General features: G+C 42.6%; 1 long non-coding RNA gene across 1 annotated transcript in view; it reads right to left on the minus strand.

Annotated features, from left to right (window-relative positions):
* LOC137165453 (uncharacterized) overlaps positions 1–20,736 on the minus strand; it is a 45,134-nt gene extending 24,398 nt beyond the window's left edge. The window contains exon 1 of the long non-coding RNA XR_010923371.1: positions 20,647–20,736. This is a non-coding gene — a long non-coding RNA (uncharacterized lncRNA). The remainder of the gene's footprint in view (positions 1–20,646) is intronic.
* Positions 20,737–22,080: the final 1,344 nt, after the last annotated feature.

The raw sequence follows: 22,080 nt of genomic DNA on the forward strand, positions 1-22,080 counted from the left end.
ACATTAGGCAGCTTATGACACATCAATTTGGTCAAGTGTGATGCTATATAATACCACCAAAGTAACATGAGCTTTTAAATGCAACATGATGGCAAAAATCCATTTCAAATCTGATCTTGGTTTCATTTCAGATGCCTACTGCCATAATTCACACCAAGCCAAATTCTTCTGGCCTTTCTCACATGAGCAATTGCATTAAAGTCAATGGGCGTCTGCCCACATCAGGAACTGGGCACAGAGGGTGAAGGGATCCGGGAATTAATTGTAGCAGCTAATAAGCATCCCTTAAACTGGTTTCTGTAATGCCCCAAATCAGCTGGATGCCTCTTCAAGTACAGGCACATAGGTCCAAAGTCCCCACTAGCATAAGAGAGGGGGGATTCAGTGGAGTCATGCCTATTTATACCAGCAAGGAATTTGCTCCATAGGCTTTCTTATGCATGCATAGTAGATGCAACCGTCCATACGTTAGCTCTTCCAAGAAACGAAGCACAGGAATGGAGTTGGTATCCTCTGATCTATTACCACTCACAAGAGCTCACAAGAGAGGATCTGGATAAATCTGGATAACAAGCAGCACATGATAATACATTTCAGGGACTTCCTATGGGCGATGCCTCGTACTTAAATGGAAATGGTCAAAGCAAACACAGATACAAGGATAGGATGTGAGCGGTGTTTCTTTATCCTATAGCTCTGGTTAAATTCTGAGTTTGTTTTCCCCCTTGTGAGGTGATTTCAAGACTGCATTTATGCAGCTACCCGAGCCCAACCTCTGGCCCTCCCCCAAGAATGAAACACACTGTTAGTATCAGACAGTAGACAGAAACGTGTCAATTTCAATTTGATTCTGATCCTGAGATTTTTCTAACTCTCTCCATATCCTTGATAGATAATGGTTTAATAAGCGATCTGTTTTTTATTTAAAGGGTCGGTAGTAAAACCCAGATCACATTTCTCACTTGGTGGGTTAAAAAACCGCTTACGCTCATTTCTGCAATGTAAAACGACACTATATCAAATCAAACATTTCCAGATGTGGCCAGCCTGTGTATGGATGTGCAGGAACAGCAAGCACATATAAGCAAGACGACGTTTCCATGGTTTCTTTGATAGGGTTGGAACCCCACCTACTGGCAAAGGCTGTAATAATACTGTCAAGATAAAAGCATATGTAGCAATCATCCCTCTGTTTCAAGGCCAAAACATACACGTCTAAAGTTGGGCTCCTAAATAAATTATCTGATTTCCATAAGTGCTGAGCACCCAGCAGCTCCCATCAAAGTCATTAGGAGCTGCTCAGTGAGTGGAATGCTTTTAAAACCAGGTAACTTTTGGGGGTGCCTAAATATGAATCAAAGCCACGTCTACACTAGGGAGACTATAGCGGCACAGCGACAGTGCCATAGCTGTGCCAGCGTAACTCCCTGGTATAGGCACAGCCCATAGCAATGGATGAGGTTCTCTATTACTGTAGGAAGACCACCTCCCCGAGTGATGGAAGCATCCTTCAGGCGACCTCGCTGCATCTATACCAGGAGATAGGTCAGCACAGCTGCAATGCTCATCAGGGATGTGGTTTTTTTCACACCCCCAAGCACCATAGCTATGTCAACCTAAATGTTAAGCACAGACCAGGCCTGAAAGTGAAATTTTTCAAAGACGTGTAAGTGACTTAGGAGCTCAAGTCCGTTGACTTTCAATGTGCTCACTTGTTCTCCTAAGTTACTTAAGCACTTCTGAAAATTCCACCCTTCAGCAGCATAACTGTAGACTCCTAATTTTGAAAAAATTGGCTTAAAACCCCCTTACATAATTCTTAACTAAGCAATGGTCCTAGAAGCTTCCAGTTCTGGACCCCAGCAATGTACATTGCTCAACTGAGTTGCGCATCTCCATTTCACGCCACTTAAAGCTAATGAAAAATGAAGACAGTGACAAATTAAACAGGCAGTCAGGATAGAAAGAAATGCCATAAGCTCTGCTAAATATTCACAGCCAAATTAGACAATCTCAAACGAGAGGTTTTGTTTTTCATTTAGAATTTGTACAAGCAATCAGTTTTTTGGAAAAATGTGTATAATTCTGCAGTTTTCTGTGAAAAAAATTAATGGTCCTGTTTTAAGAGAAAGCTTTGGCATTTCCAAAATCTGGAATCCTGATTTAAAAGATCGTGTTAAAAATATGAATATTTGCATGTTTCAGAGCCAAGTCAATCATTTCAAGAAAAAGAAATTTACAGAAAGTGACATCACATGTCCATGAAACAACCCAGAATAAAATGGCAATTGTTTAATAACTCAAATCTATAGAACAATATTCATTCTGTTTGCACACCACCACTAGAGCGCACTACTCCATGCACAAAGAAACTAGTTTATGTTTTTCCATAATTTGAATAATAGGAATAACTCAATAGTTTGTGATACGTTGCATTCTTTAAGAACACAGCAATATCCTACAGCTTGTTCTATGATCTTGGAGATGGTGCTCTCAGGATGATCACTTTGTGCACATATGTGAGTGAGAAAGAACAGGAAAGAGGACACTGCATAGATAACTATCAATTCCAAAGTCAGACACTTTTCCAGGGTGGGACTGAAAACATCATTGAAACCGTGACTCTCAGTGGTTTGTTCAGAGAATCGGGCTTTGTAAACCTTCTGCGGCAAATACAAACCCAACCCTCTAAGAGCAATGGAGCCAGCCAGAGACATAACATCTCTCCATAAAAGCTCTTTTCTTAACAGATTTCCCTCTTGACTCTAGATGTCTTGGGAAGGGAACGGTGGCCATCTACTACTTTCCCCTTCGGAAGTCTTCAGGGAGTAGATGATTGGCATATTGCATCCTCCAAGTCCATTCCCACCCTTCTCCTCTTCATTCTTCTTCAGGAGGTAATCTGCTAACCCATTCCCCTTTTCTCCCTCTTCATGGCCCATGCGCTCACATCTATCATCTGGTTTTCCCCTTCTCTCATATTCTGCAACAGGAGATGCTGCTGTGGTCTTTACCCCAGTTTAAAAACCCCAAACCCTTCTTAGCTGAGCACAGAGCCAATTTTTCACAGTCAAATGACAAACACCTAAGGAAAGAGATGGCTGACAGAACCACCTCTGGTGAGAGGGGCTGCTATGAATAAAGCTAGAGGTGCTGATTCATAGCCAGGCACTGGTTTCATTTACCCTAGAGGTTTATTAAATAGATTTTGTTACTCTTTCATTTTGCTTTGTGGACCTGCATGATGTTAATGGGACAGTGCACTGGAAAGACATTCTGGGGCCAATCCCCTATCCCTCTCTCCTCCCCAGAAGGGCCACCAATGGATACCCCTGGCATGGGAGAACCAACAGCAGGCACAGAGCATGCATACATGGCTCCTATACCTCCCTCTTCTTAATCCCTGGTGCAGGGTGTGTGCCTTCCCCCTCCCTCCTTCCCTCCACTCCATTGGGCAGCAAAGAATGCGCCAAATTCTACCTCTCCCGTTGACACAGTGTCAGCCCAGTGATCCAAGATGTCAGACATGCACCACAGAGTCCTTCAGAGAGAATCCAGACATTGCCTGACAGAAGGAGCAGATTGGGTTATTTAAACATATTTGTCTTATGCATCCAGCACGTCCAAGTATGAAGGAAGAAAAAAAATCTCCATCAAGAGCCAACGCACTGAAAAAAGAAGTTTCCAGGATGCGAGTCAGAAAATCCTGGAAGAAGTTTCCCTTGAAGGACTAATGATAATGGAAGGGAAAGTTTAGCATCAAGCTAGCTGCTTAGATAAGGCCTAGGTAGACACATGTGCTTCCTGTCTCTCCGAAAGGAAATGAGACACATGCACACACACTAAAGCACATTTGCTCCAGAGATCCCTTTAGTCACTTAGAGAAAGCCACACGGCTAGCATCCATTGCACTGTCAGGAATGTCTGTGCAGAGACCTAGTCAGGCCTGTCCAGGGAGAAAAGACAATGGGCACCGTGTACAGCAGAAAAAGCTCGCTGTGCAACATCAGGCACCACATCTCCATGTCTCTGAGTGCCCGGGGGCTGCCTGGAGCTTGCATACTGATATATGGAGGGATTTGAACTATAAATATCAGTGTGCTTCAGGACAGCATTTGCTTGTGCTAGTGTCTTCCTTGCTCAAGGAGCAGAAATTCTGTCAGTTCACTGTGAATGAGAACCTGCAACTCCAGAGAAAGGTGACCCAAGGTATAAAATGAGAACTCCCCGGGCTGTTTTCAGTCACACTCAGAGTCTGGTCGCTCCTAGCAGACAGTGAAGGGCCACTTGACCATTTCATTCAAACTCTTCAATTTTAGAAGGCTTCAGCTTTTCTTTGTGGTTTAGAAACTTTGTCCAGCAAGCAATGCTGCCCCCACCTTACTCAGCTCAGCACTCTGGAATGCTGAACAGCAGGTCTAGTGGTTAAACCTGCCATTTCTGAGCTTTTTGCTGGAAGGTACCTCAGTGGTAGAGAGTTAAATGCAGCCCCTGGAGTAAGAAGGTGCAGCTGTTATGAAAGTTTCCTGGGCCAAATTCAGCAATGATGTAAACTGTGTCATGAGACACACAATGGGTGTCAGATGATCATGAATGCGTGTAAGTGGCTAAGCAGTGTGGCGCATTGATTTGGCAATGGGTATGCAGAAGGAGGGTGACCCAATGGGGTCTGCAACAGAAACATTAAAGACCAGGCGGGTGTAAGATAAAGCAGCTCCCGCACACTGAGGCCAGAGCTTCCATCACACACGGGGGTACAAATGCAGCCACGCCGGGAGCAAGAACAAACCCTCTTGCTTCGCTCCCACTAAGAGCCGGGCTGAGTTTGGTTCCAAATGAAGGTCTTTTTCCTGACTGTTGTAAAATGGCCCCTGTGCCGCTGGTCCTAGGGCTGTCGGTCATAATGAGACTTCTTTATGTCCTAATGCCTTTCACGCTGTCTACATGGAACAAGAGACTTCTCACCATGCGGGCTTGCAAACTGCTCTGCAGAGAGAAATGGCAGCAGATCCCTTTTCAGCAGATACCTGGGTCTGAATAGGATTGTTGAACCAGTTTCAATTTGCCTGCAAACCCACATCCCCCTAAGCGGTAACTCTGCAGGCAACGAGGCTACTCATATGAGTGAGGAGGATTTGTGTGAGTAAGTGTTTGCAGGGGTAAGCCCCTTTTTATAAGGCCTCGTCCTGTGGCATAGCAAAGTCAATTCTGCAGAGAAAATCAATTTCCGCAGCACACCTTCCTGTCTGACGGTGCATGGTAACGCTTACCAGACGTGTTTTGGAAAACAAGGCAAAATGGATGGACCAACTATCTGTTCCAGGTGGTGACGCCTACAGTGTACAGAGGTGGGTAATACAAACAGCTTAATACAAGGTGAAATTCACTTTAGCCCCATTTAGGATTTGAGCAACGTACAGGCTTCTTGCGGGCTCTCTGAGTTTCACGCTCAGGGCACAATTTAGCCAGCCTTAGTCAGGCGGGACTTCATTTCCAACAGAGCTGAGCACACGGCGGATCCCATTCTTGGGCACTGGGCCCTGCCGACCAGTGCAAGTCAAGTCATCTTTTCAATCCTTTGACTAAGAGAAGAAAGACCAGGCCTTAAATAGTCCAGGGGCCAAACTCCAGTCTCAGTAACACCAGTGTGGTTCTATTGAAGCTGTGGCATTAACAGTGATTTAGACACATGTAACAGGGTGGAAGCTGGCCTCAAGTACAAGTGCAAGCTGAGGGAAAAAAGACACCATTCCTTAAGCCATCGTTCCAAATTGGACAGTCCAAGATTCAAGTCAGCTTTGCCTTCCTACATCTCCTCCTAAATAAAGGTTCAGTCTTTGTGCTCGGCATTTCTGAAAAAAATCAAATCAAATCATAGGCTTGGCAAGACTCGGGCATTCTTGCTACTAAATAGCCCTTTTGCTTGATGCAAAATTTTGACGTATTAAAGAGAGGGGATAGCTTCTTTGACCTGGGTCCAAAGGTTTAGGACTGTTGAATGTGAGTCTTTGCCCATATTTACATGTGGAATGGAGCACAGCCATCCAACCACAAAATGTTCCCAAAGCAAACATCCAAAACCTGGTCTTTGGCAAGGCGTGCTGATAGATTCGCCTGAAACCAGTCATTGACAGAAAAGCCAAAACAACAGAATACCGCTGGTGAAAAGTACACAGGGTTGTTTTCTTACCTCCCGGGAAGAGGCCATTGAAAGTGATAGGAGGCAGCAACTGGCAAAACAGAATTTGGGCTCATTTTCTTATTTGGAGAGGGGAAAGAAAAATCAGTGTTATTTCAGATGTGTAGAAGAGCATATTAATAACATATTAATAACGCAAACATACGTTGACCAATAGCACTTAACGCCTGCCACTGACCCGAATTGGGGTACCTCTATTCTGTAAAATCAGGAGCAGCTGAGCAAAGTAAAAACAAAGTTAAGAAGTAAAAGGCAAATAGTGACATAACATATGTGCTACGAAGAGTGTGGCAGGGATACAGCGGCCCTATGAATGAGTGATGCAGGAATCTGGACCCAAAGGGGGGTTTTTGCTGTGGTTCAGATAATTTCAGTGTTTATCCTAAACTTATATGATAGTTTTTACATTTCTGAGCCTGCGAAAGTGTCACTGCACAGCCTACGTGATTTGCCTCAAAGATACCCTGAGGCGGTATGTGTCGGAGGCCAGCACACAATGGGAAGAGTACAGCAAGACGTATATAACTTCTCCATAAGTTATTTTGAACCACCATGTAGAATATAATAGGAAATTATAACCCTGCTGTATTAGATGGTTCAAAACAGCTCTAAAAAGGCTTGCATTCTTTGTTAAGTTTTATAGGCATTTAGGGTGATTTCTATTGAATCCTATTACATTTCTGTAGAACACTGATGGATTCATTCCTATTAAATTCTGCAGAACTTTTCTATAAGGGACTGTCACTCTCCCCTTTGTTTTGCTCCTTCTTTTCACAAATTGAATCCCCCCTATTCCTCCATCTCGCTCACTCTCACACATGCATAGGCAATCATGCATGGCTCCCTTGTCTCAATATTCCCTTTATATAATGTGATCCGTATTCATCAGATTTCCATATCAGGCTAGCAGCCAGATTCACTGAAGAAGGCACAGAGAGGTGTGCAAGATGTACTTCTTTGTGCCAGCAAAGGCCATCGCCCTCAGGGGATGGAAAGCAGTGTTGTGACCATTGTCCTTGCTCAGTTCCAACAAGGAAGTAGCAACTTTAGTTCTCACTGGAAACGCCAATGGTGAAACCCACTTTGGGGGAGGTATTGAATCAGTATTCTCTTTGGCTAGGCCCTTTCCCAGCCAGCCCTGCCCAAATACGGAGGCACACTGGTTTTGGCAACCACGTGTTTGCTTGCAATATATTATTCAGCCACTAGATGTCTCTGAGTTCCACAGAAGGGGTTAACATAGAAAAAGTTGGAACTCAAGCTGTGCAGAAGCCTGTATGTTCAGGCCTATAGGTTACAGATGCTTTCTTTAATAAGTGTCTCCAGTTTAAAATGGACTGTGATTCTATATAACAGTCCTCCCCTTCTCTCTGACAAAAGGAGAATGTGAACCGTTTATGCCACCACCAGCTTCCCTCCTGGCACACTTTACACCTCTGAGCCATCTGGTTGGTTGCAGGCTGGCATAACAGGAGTGACGCCAGCTCTGGGAATACTGCACCTTACTCCATACCTGCCTTCTCACATTCGATCTCCAGCCCTGTTTCTTCCATGGCTCTGAACAGTCCTTGATTGCTGACTATCCAAGCAATGAAAACATTTCACCATGATATTTTCTTTCCTTTCCCCGTTAACTTCTCTCCACTGGCGGAGTGATCCCCACATACTCTCGACTCTTGTTGTTGTTCCCATTGTGCACTGACACCTAGTCGTATGAGCCACGTTGATCGCTTGCAGGTGCCCCTTGCTGTGAAACTAGCCAACAATCCACTCACGAATTTGCTCTGCTTGCAAATATTGAAATCAGATGGCCAATACTTTCTTAAATTAGTTCAGGCTTGAAGGAATCACTCGCTCACAGTAGGAACAGTATTGCAAGGGGCTTTCTGTAGGCCCTGCTATGTATGGTAAACACATACAACTTTGTTAAAACAACATTAACATGCTGACATCAACCCACAATAGCAAGGAAATGTCAAAAACAAGGCAGCCACAACTCCCTTTAATCCAGAACAGCCTAAACCAAGTTACCCTGCAACTTCATCATATGGTACATAAGCTAGCCCATGGGACTGCTTAAGACGTAAAGGCAGAGGACCACGTGTGCTTCCTTTGATGAGAATGGGCGGGGGGAAGAAATCTTAGGTGCTTTCATTAGGTTAATTCTGAATGCACCTGTCTTTGTGAATATACAGCTGAGCTGTAATACCATCATAATACCGGTGGGCTGTTAAGTCTCTTTCCCTTGTATTTTTCCTTTTAATATTTCAAGGTCTATTTTTCATATTGTAATAGGAGAGTTCTCTAACACTAGGAGAAATGGTGAAAGTGTGGCACTGTTGCTGTAAAAAGAACAATGATACCAAGTATATTTTATTTGCTTGGTTCTCTGGCATTATTAAGCCTTTGAAGGCTGTTGAATCCACCTGGTCTGTCTAGGTAGAACATAGCTACTGTGCTTCTGAATATACCAGGAAGGTCCAAGTACATGGGACTGCACCTGCTGTGCTGTGCACCATACCAGTAGAGCTGAGCAGTCAACCAAACTCTCTTCCCCCCCACCCCCAAAATTCTAATGAGAAATCCTCATTTCAATTTTTTTCAGTGGAAAAATTTCAATTTTCCCCCAGGAAGCTGGGAACTGAGGTGAAATGGCAGTTTTCATTTTGAACAGACATTTCAAAACAAAATGGCATTTTAAGATGAAACAAAATAAAAATGGCCATTTCGTTTCTAAGTGTCAATGCAAAATAAAAATGTTCATTTTGATGTTTCTCATGGGCGAATGCAAAATGTTTGCGGAACTGGAAATTTCAGTTTCAACAAACCATATTTTTGGAGGGAAAAAGTTTCACTTGAAAAATTTTGACCTGCTCTACATACATCTCTCCAGGTAGAATTCAAATGTTGGACTTCTGTGTACATGTAGGTGTAGGCTGAGTGCATGTACTGTTTTGCAGAAGTAACTCTGTGTATTCAGGTAGATCAGACTTATTGTGCAGCTAGGTATAAGACAGGCACCTCTTCATATTCCAGTGATTTCAACAGTGTCTTAGCAAAGGATTGCCACATGGCAGGCGCACTGGAGCAAAAGTGATGCAACCATCACAGAAGGAAAACACTGAGATATGAATAAGGTATAGAATAAAAAGCAGAGGAGGGTTTATTGCCCATTTTATTGCCCAATGTTCCATTGTCCCAGGATGGCATTTGGTAGATGTCTGACAATGGGAGCTCAGCAAATATCTCCAAACATTACCTGTTAATGTTCCTTCAGATAAAGACTGGAATGAATTTGAGTCAGCTGTGGTCATCTTCCTTTTCTAATCTTTTCCACGAATATTCTACTGCATGTCTTTGCAACATGGGGACTGTGATGGGGTCATGAGCAGGTTTCAGGGTGACTTGACTGCTCTCATCCTAATTTTATATAAAGTGAAATCCTGGCTCCACTGAAGTCAATAGCAGCATTTCTATTGACTCCAGTGGGGCCAGGGTTTCATTCTAGATGCTTGTACAAAATTTATCCAAACCTTACAGATTTCTTGTGTTCTGCAAAATGTAGCTGGCAATCTCACCCAGGACAACCCATCTCTCACTATTTTGGCAGTTCCAGACCCAGCCAATCACCCAAAAATGGAGAGGGGTGTGAAAAATCTTTGTTAGTCTCACTTGATTTATTGAGCTGAACAGGGGCTGTCTTAAGCACTGGTTTGTAAAACATCAGACTGAATGTTTATATGGATCAGTTAAAAGTCAGGCTGTGGCTTGTTTTCTCCTTCCTATGCACTTTATTTCACTTGCCATGTTTGTTTTCAAGCCACCAAGAGATCTCTTGGGAGTTCAGCTGTAGTTAAAAATAAAATCAAAGCACATCTAAAAGGTTTCAAACATAACATATTACCTAAAATGTTTAGCACTTTTATAGCTATTTTAATACATTGTTGTTTGAAAAATATTTTAACAGGTGGATTGGCAAAGCTGCCTAGCAGGGATTTGAATCCATAACGTTATTGGTATCTCAAGAGATAACAGAGGAACTGTGCTATGCTTTATTTGCCTACTGTGATGCAGAGGGGCTTGAGTTCAGGGCTTAAATTCTTATAGAGTATTTCCCAGAGCCCCCGCCCAACATGCTATAAAAACTCCAGGAGGGTTGAAAATATTTACCAGAGCTCCCCTCCGGACAACTCCGGCTGACTTTAATCCCTGCTCAAGTTGTTATAGAAACCAACAGACCTGCCAGAGAACCAGTTGGGAAATAAGGTTACTGGATCGTGCCAGGATGTTCAGCCAGACTGGGGGAATTTGCTTACTTTCTGCCAATTCCTATCATGGAAAAGAAACATGCCCCCCAGTGCTGGCATGGACCTAGCAGGAGTCCCTTGCCAGCCAAAGGCTTTCTCCTCTCTTCAAAGATGTGGCCACCCCACTTTCTTCATTATTAAACATATACAGATTGATTACACAGACTGACTACAAGGGGCTCAGATATTATGGAGATGACGTGTTATAAGAACAATATAGACTGGACTAGAGAGTTATATTCGTATTGTACTGATGAATAACCTGGCTTGGATAGCAGAAAAGTGACCCTACCTCAGCTAGAACTTTCAACCCTAAATATGACATTTTATCACTTGTGACATCAAAACAGGGTTGCCTTGATAATGATGTCTGGTGTCATACACAAGGGATAACAAAAAGAAAGGGCTAAGCTGCATTTCATGAGAAACTTCTTAAGGATGAGAATGTTGGACTGTGAATGGGAAGTGATGGAAACACCATTGTTTAAAACATTAAAAGCTCAACTGAACAAAGCTCTAGACATTCAATGCAGGGAATAATATTATACCAGCCAGGGGATGAGTGAATGACCTATCAAGTCTTTTCCCTGAATAGTTTGGATGATTCTGTGATTATGACTTAAAGTGAAGAACAGATGAGGAACAGGTGAGATTTTCATGCAAATTTGATTTGCATATGGAGAATAATAATAAAAAAAATTAGGAAATATGAGACACCAAGACATTTTATAAATAAAAGGAGTTCTTAGTGTTTTCCATTTGCACAAAATATTCCAGGGTTGTTTCTAAAATGAGCATATAAAATTGCAAAATGCACACACAGGCTCAAGGACAACCCATCCTCCCTTTGCATTTTCATCTGTGGGATTTGCACACTCAAGCAGGTGCAAACACATTTTGGAGGCTTGGTCCATAAGGGTTTGTGAACATAAGGCCCTAAATATCACACACAAACACAAAGGGTGATTTTTAGAAGCATGTGGAAGCAAAATCATTATCACAACATATCAACTGAATTCAAGGAGTCAAGCTTTGCTAACAATGCCTTAAAACAAATCCATACACCTTCCAGTGTGAGTTTCACTGAATAGTTTCATGAGATACTTTTAACGTCTGCTCCTGCTTGATATTGCTTGGGAAGGCCACCCCAGGAGGGGATGGTTTAAGTAGTTGAAATGGGATTAGCCTTCATGAAAGACTCAGAGATCCTTTTTCTCAGTGAAAGTTTACAATAATATTTTAAAGACTCTCAACCGACACCATACTTAAGCTTTGAAAACAGATAATGCATTTTTAATGGGACTGCACATCTGACAAGGAATTTGACTAATTCCTCCAATAGCAGACAGCTTCCTCCCCATAATTCATCTCAAAAGGATCAAAAATCAAAACACCCCTTCCCATCATCTTTGAAACGGCCCCCAGTGAATGTCTGGAAAAGATCAGATCAATTCCAGCCATTCAACAGCAAGAGACTAGTGCAAAAGATGCCTGACCTCTCCTTGATCTGTCCTACGGAAATAGGGACTTGGCTAAAGAGGCAAAAGAAGTGGGGCAGGGGCCAGTTGAACTGCTGATTAAGAAATACATTGGAGCTTCACTGTGTTCCATTGTTTCAGAAATAAATTGAGGGGGGGGGCAAATATTTCAGCTGCTGGTTGTGAAATATAGTGGCCAAATTCTTCAAAGTTGGTTGCCTGAAGTTAGTCAATTTCTCTTGGTTAATTAATAATATGGGTGAAGTACCAGTGGCTCCTTGGATTAAATGTGCTATAGAAGGTGAAGGCAGGATTATTATTTATTTATTATTATTATTATTATTATTAGTGGTAATGAAGGTTACCCACCCACAATGACTTGTTTGAATTTGCATTCAAGTCCTCCTCAACCCGGGCACAGAAAGAATTAGGCCAACTGGTCCATATTTGCATAGCTATGCCTTTAAAGCATTCCCCAACATAACTCTGTGTTGATGATCCACAGAACAAAACCTGGCGAGGTCTGTCAAGGCACTATTAGCATTTGTTCTGGTTTTTTTTTTTTTTTAAACCCTGCGGTATTAGGGTGCACTAATCTTTTAAAAGGTTAATTTATTCATAGAGATTTTGACAGAGATGTATGGCTAGGCTGGAGTCCCAGGCACCTCTTCCCGAGGGGAAGTGCTAGCACAGAGACTGCTTTCCTGAGACGAGAAGAGAGAGAGAGACTTTAGAAACAGGCCCAAACTGAATTAACCTGGGGGGCTCCTGCACGTTCGGCGCATTTTTGCTTTCCTTAGAGAACCAGTGATAAATGGGGAGGATTCCTAACCGATAACAGGCCTCTTTTCTTGGAAACCAGGGTCCCAGATAAATCATGGGCAACAGAAGCATCACAATCTTTTGCAAAATAATAAACAAGCCAGCTCTCTCTCACTTACATGCACGTCCATTCCCCATGAGAATTTATCCCAGAGAAGTTCAAGATATCATAGGTTGATACCACTGAATGGAGCAGTAGATGAGATGGACAATACAGATAGATATTCTAATTAAAGGTTATAAATGGTTCCATTTGTCCACCTGCCACATCTGGCCAGCTAGGGCATTTTGTTCACTTGTTTTTTGCACTGCTGAAGTTAATACATTTTTTTCTCAAATGAAATTTCGGTGACAGTGAATGGCATCTAACTGTTCCCGTACAGAACCATCTATCTAGTTATCCTTCTACTTAGGTGACCCTCATCACCATACTATCCGGATTCACCAAGGCAGCTAGAGCTCTTTATTCACACTGGCACCAAGTAAGATCCCTGCCCCCAGGGGTTCCCAGTCTAACATAAATGGTTCTCCTAAAAAGGCTGATTAGAAAGGGAGGGAGCGGAGGATTGTTGGAAGCTGTCTGATCATGCCCCACTGAAGTCAATGAATATTTTGCTGATCACTCCAGTAGGAGCAGGTTTGGCCCCATAAGCCTATATGAAGATCACCTACTTTTTAGAATTGCTTTTGCCTGTTTAAACTCAAGCACGGGCGATACCGTAAATATAGAAAGCAGCAGATGTGTCTCTACCGCGAGCTCAGGGCTCTTGGAGTGTCAGGACACTGGAAGATGGCAGACCAATCACTGATTTGGTTACCTCATTTTAATTTGCTTGGGATCTGTGCAATTAAACACACAATTTCCAATGTGTAGCTATCTGCAGAAGGAGAAAGGTCTCAGCTAATGCATGAATGTCTCCCGATAGCCAGTAGCAATTGTTCAATGTCAGGAACACGTTCACTGTTGCTTGCTCTTGCCTAATGAAGAGCCTGAATCATGCTGATGGTTTGATGGATTCTCCCAGTGGCCATCCAGTTCAGAAAGTCTCTAACAAACCAGGTAGAATCTGCTCCGAATGGTTTTCCGTGTAGCATCATGAGTCAAGGATGGGGCCTATCGCACATTGTGCTGAGCAACACAGAACTGATCGTTTTCTTCCTATGCAGAATGAGACCATTTTGCTTGTCACGTGCACAGCATTTGTTTGGACCAGTGGTTCCCAAGCTATTCCATGGCATGGACCACAGTCTAATAGGTCATCTAGTGGATCCACCTCCCCTTGCATTCATAATCATACAGACCACCTCCTCCCCTAGAATCCCAGTCCCATTTGTGGTCAGCCCTATGGCAATAGCAGCAATTGTTTATTCACAGCTAGTGTGATTCTGCACCCTTGTTTCCACCTGCACCTACAGGATTCCTGAAGGAGGAGCTGGAACCACTGCCAGCTATCTCCTAGTGGGAGAACAGCAACGGGTTCTAGTCTAGTCTATCTCCTAGTGGGAGAACAGCAACAGACCCCAGGTTGAGAACTGCTAGTTTCAATAATTAACCTATAGTGCTTGAGGAGAGGCAAGAGGCTGCTTAAAGCTCAGGAAACAAAATTCTCCTCCCTCGAAGCATAGAGGTCCCCGTAGGGTGAATCTGACTTAGGTGGGAGTAGGGCAAAAACGTGGGGATGGGAAAAACTTGTTTGCAGAATTTAGGATCCACACAGAAATGATGGTTGCTCTATTTAAAAAGAAGCTTAAAACTTTTGAGGTTCAAGCTTTGTTTGGCTCTGGCAAGCATGATGAGTTCTGGCTTTCTACGTGGATTTCCATTTTTGAGCCCCAGGTTTCACAAGACTTCCAAAAGTTTCATGAAGTTTCCCCCCCCGTTAAGTTGTTTTATTATTTTCAAGGAAAATGTATTTGAAAAATAATATACTTCGGAAGTGAAGCCTGTGCTATGCAAACAATAAACCCTGTCTGAAAGCATTCTTGCCTAAAGGCTAGCATAGGAATACATAAATAAAGAAAGCTCTAGAAGTGTCAGAAAGCAAACTGAGTAATCTCGCCTTAAGGATCGGGAGAAACTTGGTGACTCCTAGTTGACTTCTTCTTTTATTATGTCCTCACTAATAGCAATATGTGTTACAATCAATACGTTGATCAATTCACCCAACACTTAAATTCTGCCACTTCTAGAGTGGAAGGTGGCAACTGCTTAATGGCGCATACCAAACCGATTTGGAAGCAAGGAAGTTTATTGTATCAACTTGAAACTGCATACTGCCTACCCCAAACCCCCCTGGTAATTATGCAGGAAGCTGTTAACATCCCTGCTCCACAGAAAGTTTCCATGGTACCATTCAGGACCACAAGCCATCAGTACCTCTAATATTACTTGATACCTAATAGATGTCACTTGTAGCACCCTTCTCTAGAACACTCTGAATCAATAGCCCAGCGGTGACCGGGCAGACAACCACTCACTGAATCATCCACACAATTCCTATGGCACCTGGTTTTTCCCATCTAAGCTCCAACCATCCCCCACTCTGCTTAGTTTGTGAAACCTGACAGGTTCTGAGCCAAGGGGGGGGGGGGCAGCTGCAGCTTAGGTACCTCCTTTTCTCAGGCATTTTAATCTTAGTGGGGTGTTTTCTTTTAACATGCAAAGGGTTTAGGTAACGAGTGAGCCTTTTTTTTAGGTCAAGGTTATATTGTAACAGAGAACGGGGTTTGCTTTTCCCATTATACTTTCCATTGTTTGAAATGTGAACCCGCTGCCTTAAACACAAAGAGCAATGATGGCAGGTGAAACATGAAGACTTTAGGAAGGAGGAAGCTTTCCTCTGAAGTAGGGATGGAAGGATCTTAACCTTGTAGTGCTGAGATAATGCCCTATGGGAAACTACGGCTTACTTTACTGCTTTGAGGTTCAGAAATTCACAGCATGTGATGGAAACAACCTACCGGAACCCCCTAGGAATCAGTGTCCTGGAAAACATCAGTGTATAATGCATTATTCCCTAGTGTCTGAGCTACCGTGCTGGCAAAAACTTTTCATAGTGACAATCACATACCACACACACACTGGTTTGCATTATAGTAATCACAGTTTCTCTTTGCTACAACTGGGTTTGGATTTATTCCAAGCAGCCAGTATCTAAGAATCTCCTTTCAGAAGTTCCCACTCACTCTACTCATATCCATCTATTTTTACCTTGGTATCTCATTTTGATCTTTGCTTTCACATAGATGAGAGTGCAGCACCAGGAGCAGATGTGCCTCATTTAAGCACAGAGCAAGACCTAGGCATAGTACATCTGAAGAAGTTTCTTGGGGACATTGGCAAGTGTGGACAATAGTTCTCATGAGCTTTATTTCAGGCATACGTTGGCTGGATTGGGAACATTACTGGATCAGTCTCTATCTGTGTTTCTGCAATCCCTCTTCCAGTCCTAGCAGCAACCAGAAAGCCTGCAATTTGAGCTGCTCAACATTTTTTAAGCCAAACATTTCTGCGATGAAAAGCAGTTTTTTGTCCACAAGGAAAATTTTCATTTTGGTCTCAATTTTCTGCCCTTTTGATGAAAAAAAACCAAAACAAACAGGAGACAAAATATTTTGGGATTTTGGAAAAATATTTTCGGTTTTGGTTATTGAAATAAAGATGGTCTTCATTGGTTTTGAGTTTCAGTTTTCCCACCAAGAAACAGATATATATATATGCACTGGAAATGTCAAAAATAACCATTTGTTCCCCAAAATTTTCAAGGAAAAGTCATTGGCATTTTCCAACCAGCTCTACCTGGAAGCACAAAGATGAGGCTATGAAAATTAAAGGAGGCCAAGGATTAAATAACTCACACACTGCCTGCCATCTTCTTGATCCCTAGGAGGTTTTCTTTCCAGGGCAAAGTTGAGGCAAGGAAAGGTGGAGGAAACGCGCTACTGCTACCCACATTGTGCAACTTATTCTATGATAAACAGAGGACTTCATTCTGCAGGCTGTCAGTCAGGCGCATTTCACCAGCTTGAAATTCACTTGAGGACTCACACGGTACAGCAGTGAAATAAAACAACGGCAAATAACGTTGGACTCCGCAGGTTTTGCTTCTGTTGGTCATCGCTAGCTCAAGTGACAAATAAATTCACCATGCCCCCACCTCTTCCTGAAACACAAGAAAGTTCCGGAATAAATGAGGATCAAGAGGAGCCATCAACCACTGCAGAAATATGTGAATGAGAGCTGCTCAGCGTTCCTCCATTTTTAGGGACAACAATGTAACAGCAAACTTCCATCTAGTAATTGAGCATAAATTGCAGCCATATTTCTAAATTTCCTTCTGCTATTGTCATTTTAGTGACTTCATGAGTGTAACATGGTGATCTGGATCTTTGGATAATTGTATTGTCACTAGCAAGTCGTATGCTGCCCACATTTACGCCAGCATAAGCATGGAATAAGTTAATTCATTGAAGCAGAGTCATGCCAGCTTTGCACCAGTCTGACAGTGAAATCTATTCCAAAGGATTACTAAAAAAAATCCAAATTCTCTAGATTTTCAGAAAATCTTTGACAAGGTCCCTCGCCAAAGGCTATTAAGCAAAGTAAGCGCTCATGGAACAAAGAGGAAGGTCTTCTCCTGGATCAGTAACTGGTTAAAAGATAGGAAATGATGGTTAGGAATAAATGGTCAGTTTTCAGAATGGAAAGAGGTAATTAGTGGTGTATCCCAGGGGTCTGTACTGGGACCAGTGCTGTTCAGCATATTCAGAAATGACCTGGAAAATGAAGTAAACAGCAAACTATGAAGTTACAAAGGCATCTCACAAAACTAGGTGACTGGGCAACAAAATGGCAGATTAAATTGAATATTGATAAATGAAAAGTGATGCACATTGGAAAACATAATCCAACTATACATATAAAATGATGGGGTCTACGTTAGCTGTTAGCACTCAAAAAGATCTTGGAGTCACTGTGGATAGTTCTCTGAAAACATCCACTCAATGTGCAGCAGCAGTCAAAAAAGCTAACATCTTGAATACTGGGGTGACCAGATCTGTACACATCTAAAAAAAGATATATTGGAATTGGAAAAGGTACAGAAAAGGGCAACTAAAATGATTAAGGATATGGAAAAGCTTCCATATGAGGAGAACTTAGAAAAGATAACTAAGAGGGATTATGTTAGAGGTCTATAAAATCATGACTGGTGTGTAAAAAGTAAATAAGGAAGTGCTATTTACTCCTTCTCATAACACAAAAACTAGGGGTCACCAAATAAAAATTAATAGGCAGCAGATTTAAAACGAACTAAAGGAAGTATTTCTTCACACAATGCACACTCAACCTGTGGAACTCCTTGCCAGAGGATGTTGTGAAGGCCAAGATTATAACAGAGTTAAAAAAAGAACTAGATAAGTTCATGGAGGATAGGTCCATCAATAGCTATTAGCCAGGATAGGCAGGGATTGCTGTTTGCCAGAGGCAGGGAAGGGTTGATGGGATGGATCACTTGATGATGACCTGTTCTGTTCATTCCCTCTGAAGCACCAGGCATTGGCCACTACTGGAAAACAGGATACTGGGCTAGATGGACCATTGGTCTGATGCAGCGTGGCTCTTCTTAAGTTTCACGAGACTGAGAAACTCTGTTTGGATAAGTACCCAAGGCACCAGTCTGCCAACCCACTGCACCCTCCACTCCCCCTTACAACTTTCACTCCAATGCATCAGTTCAGTACTGACTGGCAGAGAAGACTGACCTACTGAATATTGAAATGCTGCTTTTTACGGCACCTGTGATAGGCATGCAATATAAATCTCCCATTGTGTAATGTGCAGCTTTCATGATATCTTGCTTTTAAGGCAGCTTTACCTTTTCTTCAACAAAGGGTCTGGTTTTGAATAGCCACATCTATAATTTTCCACCCCTGTATATTTACTATGGCAAATATTGTAGGTATTTTTGCAGATAGACAGGCATTTATTCTGTGCTCCCTCACTTTGGCATTTGAGCACTCTTGAACTACCTGCTTGCACAAGCAAACCAAGGGATTACATATCTGAGTTCCAAAAACTGCACCTGCTATTATTTGCATCCACAAACGTATATGGATGCAAATGTGGTGTCTAACTTGAGGTCCTTTTATAAGCCAACGTCATAGAATGTACCATCCATTGTCAAATATAATGCGTGTATGGGTGTAGGGTGCAATTCCAAGAGGCCAGCACTACCCAACTAGGCAATAAAACCATTATCAGTCTATGTGGTTTTGTGAGAAACGGTCCCAGTTATTAATGGAACTCCAGTCAATATTTAACCAAATAAAATCTTATGCCCAGGAGCACATGGCATTAAATAAAGAGACAGGTTTCTTCTGTCTGACAAAAAACCACCACAGCTCAGCGTGTTACCCCCAGCCTGCTTTTACATCTCAACGTTAGTTATGCCATCAGGGCCTGAGAGTCCAAGAAGCACGAAGGGCACCACAGCCAACAACTTCCATTCACCACATCCTTAGCCTCATTCCCAGCTCTGAGAATCCCTTCTCAAGTGCAGATGCAGGGAATCAAAGGGCATCTTTTTTAAACCTCTTCTGACTTTTCCCTTCCCTGGGGTGTGTGGGCAATGACTTTGGAAGCTCATTTCTCTGTGGCTGTTTGAATAGCATTTTTCAGGTCTTTATGGGGGTTTCTTTTGGGAGGGGGGTGAACATTTTTACACAGGACAGATGTTGTCACCAAGGTCGCGCTTGTAAACAAGATATGGGGATGGTCTGGATTGGGTTACCTTGGTAAAATAGTTTAAGATAAATAAAAGGACGGTTGGTCTGTTTCAGGTGAATTAGCTTGATTGGAACTGTCAGGTTAAAAAAGGCTAAAGAAATAGAGTTCTGCATCTATCCCTTCTAGAGGTAACAGACTAGGACACTGTTCTGGGGATACAAACACAGCTGGAAACCCTAATGGGTGAAATTCACCCTCCCCCCAAATTTCATAAGAGAGCCTGCACCACTTATGTCCCCAATCAAAATAGGGGCTCTCCTCTGAGACTGCCAAAAAAGATTTCATTTGTGGTGCTTTGATATAGAAAGTAGACCACCAGGAACTCAAGAAAGCACTGATTCACTTCATGTAGGCCAGCAGGTACCTATCAGATGATAATTTATTTCTTTTACAACAACCCAGGGGTGGCATCAAACCCATGAATTAGAGGTAGTGGACTCCCCAACAGCTTGTTAATGTCCTGAGCCATTATTTCCTCCCATAGAAATAGGCCTTGGATGTGATAGCCTGAATTTTTCATATGTTCTTGCCTTTTTGCTTGAGAAGTCATAGAAAAAAAATCAAATTACAACCATGCCAAAAAAGTAGCAGAAGAAAAAGAAACAAGGCTTTTTGACTCAGTACAGAAGTAACTGGATGAAATTCTTTGGCCTGTATGAGAGATCATACTAGAAGATCAATCGTTCCCTTCTGGTGCTAAAATCTATGAATGGCCCCAGAGTGATGAATCTCTTTCAATCTAATAAATATGGCAATGGGGATTTTAGAACTAGATAGATAGTTCAGTGAGATTAGACATTGTGGCAAATTGCCCAGTCTGCTATAGTGGGTCCTATGCTTTGCTCTCATGTGGTAGGTCAGGGCACCACCTGTTACCCTTGTCTCTGGCAAGTCAATGCCTCTGTAGCAAACAGTGGGGGGGGAAGGGACCCCACCCACCCTCTATTCCAGACCCCAGCTCAGGGGCCCTATGAATAGCAACTATGCGCTCCTGAAACAGCTTGCAGCTGCACTTCTTTCCCCTGGGCTATTTCCCCCTCTGTTCTCTTGTACCTTTCTTGTGGCTCCAGTCTGGTTCCTCGGGTTGACCACAACACTCCTCCCACACTACTGCCAGCTCTCTTTCCTCTCCCTTCATCTGGCTGGAGCAGGGGTTTTCATCAGAGCTCTAGCTGGGTCTTAATTGGCCTCAAGTGCTTCTAATTAACCAGTAGTAACCCCTGCTCAGTCTGCAGGGAACAGGGCCCTCGACCATTCCAGGGCTTATATATCTCCCTTCTAAGACTCCACAAAATCAGTTGTGTCCTGGGTCCAGTGACTCCTCCCCTTAGGCTGGGGGAGGGGCCTCTAACAGTGGGCGGGCACTTCCCAGATCACAAATAGTAAGACCCTCTTACTGTCATCTGGCCCTGCTGTCTCACAATATGAAGAGCAGTATCTGGCGCACAATTCTTCCACTGTGCTAAGGTTTATAGAGAGTGTCTATTCAGCCAAAATAAAAGGAAAAGTATAAAAGTAACAACAGTACAAATCTTAGCAATGTAGGCAAAAAGTGTTTTCTGCCCTTAAATGAATTTATGTAATGTCCTGTACAATATGCACAGTTTGGAACATGCATTTGGACTGAAATAGAAGCAATGAAAAGAAGTTTAGGATTTCACATACAATAGTATGTAGCTATGCCATATTGGGCTATGATCAGACAAACTCTGCAGGGGCAAGCAGTGTTGCAGTTGGATGGGTAACCTCCTAGGTACTTATAGATAGTGGTGCTAGTGATTCAGGAGGGTGTTCTTCTCTGATTCATTACTGAACAAATCACACAGCATGGGACTCAGGGACACGGTGCCCTGGAACTGCAGTCATTAGGAGCCAATGGAAGTCCTTGAGGATTAAAACCATTAAAGATTCTGGGCACTTTCCACAAGACTAGGATTGTGCTGGCCAAATTTCAGTGAAGCTTTTCTAGCTACATACATTCTCCCTGCTGTTTTAATTGGATCCAGTAGTCTTCTTCACTTCCTCTTCTAAATCCTTAAGAAGTTTTGATATTAAGTATCTGTCAAGAAATGGCTGCATATCAGCTGTAGATTATTCCACCCATGTTTAAAAGTTTGCTTAATGTTGTGCAATCCTTTAGGAAGAAAGGTGTGTAAATACAAATGGCTGGGATTTTCAAAAGAGTCTAAGGAATCGGGCAACCAGACCCAACTGAAATTCAGTGTGAGATCCTCAACTAACTAGATGAGCTCTTTAATCTAGCAGAAAAAGGTATAACATAATCCAATGGCTGGAAGTTGAAGCTAGACAAATTCATACTAGAAATATGTACATTTTTGACACGGAGGATAATTAACCACTGGAACAATTTACCAAGGGTCATGGTGGATCCTCCACCAATGACAATTTTTAAATCAAGTTTGGATGTTTTTCTGAAAGATCTGGTCTAGGAATTATTTTGGGGATGTTCTAGAACCTGTGTTATAC

This window comes from Emydura macquarii, unplaced genomic scaffold (assembly GCF_026122565.2).
Source record: "Emydura macquarii macquarii isolate MOO-44397 ecotype Brisbane River unplaced genomic scaffold, CSIRO-AGI_Emac_v2 contig_2768, whole genome shotgun sequence".
Taxonomy (NCBI): Eukaryota; Metazoa; Chordata; order Testudines; family Chelidae; genus Emydura; species Emydura macquarii.